At 36.4% G+C, this 4,815-nt stretch overlaps 1 pseudogene; it reads right to left on the bottom strand.

Annotated features, from left to right (window-relative positions):
- Window positions 1-1,325: 1,325 nt before the first annotated feature.
- LOC115845734 (WW domain-binding protein 4 pseudogene) lies at window positions 1,326-2,443 on the bottom strand (annotated as a pseudogene).
- Between the last annotated feature and the right edge of the window lie 2,372 nt (window positions 2,444-4,815).

The following is a 4,815-nucleotide window of genomic DNA, read 5'->3' as shown; positions in this document are numbered from 1 at the left end:
AGAAAGACCAAGCCCTGATTAGAAGCTTGGACTTTTCAGCCTTGCCCCCCATTCTCTTGAGAAGGAAGAGAGGCTGGAAATGGAGTTGCTGATCGATCATGCCTATGTGCTGGAGCCACTGTGTTTCTTTTCCTTTGTAAACCTTGGTTTTTGTTTGTTTGCTGTTTTTGTTCATCTTGGTGCTGTTTTTGTGTGTGTGTGTATATGTGTATCTGGACGCTTGTAGCATTTCAGTTTTATCTTAGGAATTCAAAATTTCTAACAGGGTGTGTGTGTGTGTGTGTGTGTGTGTCTGTGTGTGTGTCTGTGTGTGTGTGTGTGTGTGTGTGTGTGTGTGTTCCCAAAATGTTTTCCTCAGCTCTGGAATTTTGTCGTATATAGTTTGCTTGATTATTCATTCCCATTCTTTTTTCTTTCTATATGCTGTTTAATGGTTGTTGGCTTGCCTAGATTGGACAAGCACATATTTTATCTATTCTCTCTATATTTTATCTTTTCACTTTCCCATAGTTTTAATACAGTTGATCTTCACAAATTTAGTTTCTAGAAATATACATTTCATTCTTGAATTACTATTGAGTTATGACATTTCTCAATCATATTTTTTACTTCCAAGAACTCTTCTTGCAGCTACATTGCCTTTCTATCTTTGTAACTTGCTCTTGTTTTTACCACTGCAGTTCTCTTGGATCTGAGAATACTAATTAGATACTTTTAAAATTCTCTTATTTTTTCAGTAGCTCTGTTTTCTTTGGTGGATTTTCTCTCATTTTAGAGAATGAAATTATCATTTCTGGCAGCTATTTTCCTCATGTGCCCAGGGTTGTATAACGATTGTTCATATTTTTTTAAAAAGTGAAAGGGTAGCTGCTAGTTTTGGTTGTTGATGTTGGTTCCTCCAGGGTTCCTGTGGCCCAGGGATGATTTCTCCTGCAGGTGGCCACAAATCTCCACTTCCTTAGTGCACTGTCTGTATTTGACTGAAGCCTGACATGGTGGTGATGGCAACAGCTCAGGGAAGAGGATTCAGCACCCAGCTATTCTGCATTCAAACGTTTTATGGAGTCCCTGGAGAACTGATTTCTTTTACCCCTAAAAGTTCAGTTAATTGACTATGCACTATTTACTGATTGACTTAATTCCCTAGCTATTTGGGGTTTTTTTCCACATAAAAAAAAGATTTATTTTAAATTCACATAAAATACATTTAGAATAAGTCTAAACTTTTAGCATTTAAGTACTGTAAAACAAACACAGAGGAGCTTTTAGGATGTATAGTCTCCATTCTGTCCAAAAAGCTGGTACAAAAAGCTTTTTTTTTACAGTTATTGATCATCACCTCATTGCCTTAAATTTCTAGATTTTCCATTTTGAATTCTTCTCTTTTTGAAGACTGGAGCCACTCCATTTGCCACAACTCCAAGAAAAGTGTCTGTTTTTTCTTTAAAAACCACTTTGGGTTCCCCACCAGCATCAGCCTCTGAAGTTGATACATATTCATTTTCAGTGCTTGGAGGTTCCAAATCTACCTCCTCATGGAGGACTCAACTTATTGAATTTCTTGCCTTTCTCCATATGGGTTTGATTTTTCATGAGCTTTGGGTTTTTCTTCATTTGGACCTGATGAATTCTTACCTTGGGTATTTTTTTTCTTTCTGTGTTTCTGCTTCAGTTCCTTTATCACTATTTTTATTTTTTTCTTAAACTTTATTTTTAGCTTTTGTGTTTCTGTAGAGACTTCTCCTTTTTTCCCCCTTTGTCTGCTTCCTGTTCCCCATCAGAATCACTATGTGAATCTGATGATTTGGACTCTTCTAGGGTGCCAAGTGACTTCTCATTGACTTTACTAGAAAGCAGATCGGCAGAGTGTGGAATGAAATCATCAGGTTTCTCCCATCCGGATTGCCCTGTTTCTGTATTATAATAATAGGTATAACCATCTTTGCTTAAACCTTTTACCCAAACAGTCTTCACTTTCGTCTTTTTTAAGTTTCCTTGAAATCCTTCAGGTTTCTCCCACTGAGATGCTCCTGTGATAAGATCATAATAGTAATGGTAACCCTCAGAGGTTATGCCTTCTACCCATCTGCCCCTTGCAGGGCCCCTTTTCTTGCTGCTGATTTGATGCAGAGGTGAGTGGGATAGTGCTGGTTACTGGTGATATGCTTGGCTCTGAAATTTCTGACTCTAAGCCAAGCCTTTTCACATGCTCTCGGTATGCTTTCAGGGCAGCTGCCTCCATTGCAGCAAACTCCTTTGATGCCTTTTCTTCTTCCTTTGCCTTATCCAGGCTTTTCTGTTTAATCTCACTGATCCTCTTTGCCACATTTTCCTTATGATTCTTTCCTCTTGCATGAAATTCAATGCTAGGCCTATTGTCCACTCTCCAGCACTTGTAGTAATCACAGAATTTCTTTGGTTGTGACTTCCAGTAGTTTTCCATGACTGGACCAGCCGCTCCGCGGGTCGCCCTCAGGCCCAGCTGAGGCATGCGTTCCCCACTCGGGGCAAGTTGACGCCCAGCTCACCCAGAGCTCAGACACCTCCCTTCTTCCCTGGGTAGCTATTTGTAATGAAAAGGTAACTATGTACTGAATTCATATAAATAGAAATTATAAATAGAAATTCTAATAAATAAGAAAACTGTTGTATCTCTTCAGAATCATGATCCGTTGAAGTTTTAGTAGTATCTTTGCATAAGAAACCTATTCTTTTAATCATTGAAATTTCAAGTCCCTTCTGCTTACATCTTTTTAAGTATCTTAGCTATTCAGCAATTTACAATTTCATTGAATTTGCAGTCTAACAATAGGATATCAAATTAATCTCCACTGACATTTATTTGAAATTCCTTAAAACTACTTAATTGAAGAATTAGAAAATTTTCTTTCTACCTGTTCAGGTACATATTTCTATGTCTCTTCAATCAAGACTCACATGTGATGCACATTTCTTTTTAAAATATCCCTAGGAATTTTATATTTTGTATTTATTTTTAAAGTGATGTTTTTCCCATTATACATTGTAACTGGTTAAACATTTCCTGTTTCATATAATCATTTGCAGGTGTTCATCATACACAGTTTTTCCTTAATTCTGTTAGACTTTCAGGTAACTTTATTGTATTTTCTCAATTAAATAAGATGTATTTCAAACACAAAATAACATAATAAAGATTTGTACCCATCTCTTAAAATGATATTTAGTTATATTTATTTTGGGTATATAAAAAGTTATATAAACATAACTAAAAAAAGTTAAAACCCCATCCATAGACACCCTCACAGAAGCACTCAGAATAATGTTTGATTAAACGTCTGAGTATCCCATGGCCCAGTCAAGTCGAGCTATATATTAACCAACACATAGAATCTATTTTTCCTGCTTTATGTTTATCATCATATCTCATATAGACATCCACTTAACATCCTCCAGTAGTATGTCATGATTACTATTTGCTAATTGGAAAAAAATGATAAAATATTACTTCAGAAGAAAATATTAAAGACAAAGTATAAACTTCTACTTCTTGGGTTCTTTTTATGTGGCATTTGCACTTAATTTTAGTGGTAGAAAACCTTGTCAGGGACATTCTGGTCCATAATTTAGAGCCTATCAAAAGATATATTTCCTGTGAATAAGCCTCAGCTCACAAGGAAAACTGGGTGCATTTGGATTCCAACACAGAAAGTGGATGCAGGCAGGTTTGGATTTGACTCCTGACTCAACGTCCACTTTAGCCAATCATCCTTGGGCCTCAGAGAGACTCAATACATGTTTTTTTTTTGATGGATAAATGAATCTATATAATTTAGCTTTCTATTTTCAATTACATTGAAAGTGTTGCATAGATTAAATAAACTTAAATGTGAATATACAGAGACCCTGGCAGACAGTAATGGCTCAATAAATGGTAATAATAATTGTTGTTAGGGTGGTGGTAGCCTTTACTACTCTGAAGCTAACTTTGGCCATTCGACCTTAAGTAGTAGACTAGAATATCTGTGCTAGCATGAATGCCTGGGGATACTGAAAGCCTTATTCAAGTGAATTAAAAAAGTACACCTGTAATGTATTCCAATCAAGAGGTGTCATATATTTGAGCACTTAAGAATTTTTTGTGATAATGGTAAAAAGACAAGATAATTGATAGTCTGAAACATTTTCACAACTTGCATACATGCTTTAAAATGAAATAGGGCTGTTTTGGCCCTACGTGTATATATATATTTTTTATGAGTTTAAAATTTTGTGCTTAAAAGTAATTTAGTTAATATAGCAGTTAGCAGAAAGTATAGTAATAAAAAGAAGAAACTTATTATGGTAGAAAAAATGTATCTAAAATGAGACGATCAGATTGATTGCATTTTCTTAGAAGTAAGACTGGCTTATTTCTTCTGACACTGCTCCAAACCATTATGAGTTCAAATTCTGCTGGGGCAGTATTTGTCGGATATTTGTCAGAGTGCAAACTGAGAGACTGAAATGGAGAGTAGCCAGACCATACATAAAAATAGAATGCTAATCCACAATCTGCATCAGCCAGTCCAGGATTAAGCCAAACCACCTCTGCAGCAGTCAACCCCAAATAGAAGTTATCAATAAGTGCCAGCTTCCCAAAGTTTTGCTTCCACTTCTGATTCACAACCAACCAGAGAGAGCCACATATGCTCCCCTAACCAATCGCTTAGAATGCCCCCTTCTAAATTAGCCCACCTCCAGCGTCTGCATTGCCCACAACCTCCAATCACGGCAAACCTGAAACCTTCCATTTCTTTCCACTGTAAAGTTTTCTCACTGCTCGACCTGCCTTTT

Source organism: Globicephala melas, chromosome 16, assembly GCF_963455315.2.
Source record: "Globicephala melas chromosome 16, mGloMel1.2, whole genome shotgun sequence".
In the NCBI taxonomy this organism is placed as follows: Eukaryota; Metazoa; Chordata; class Mammalia; order Artiodactyla; family Delphinidae; genus Globicephala; species Globicephala melas.
This window is presented reverse-complemented; position numbering and strand designations above follow the sequence as displayed.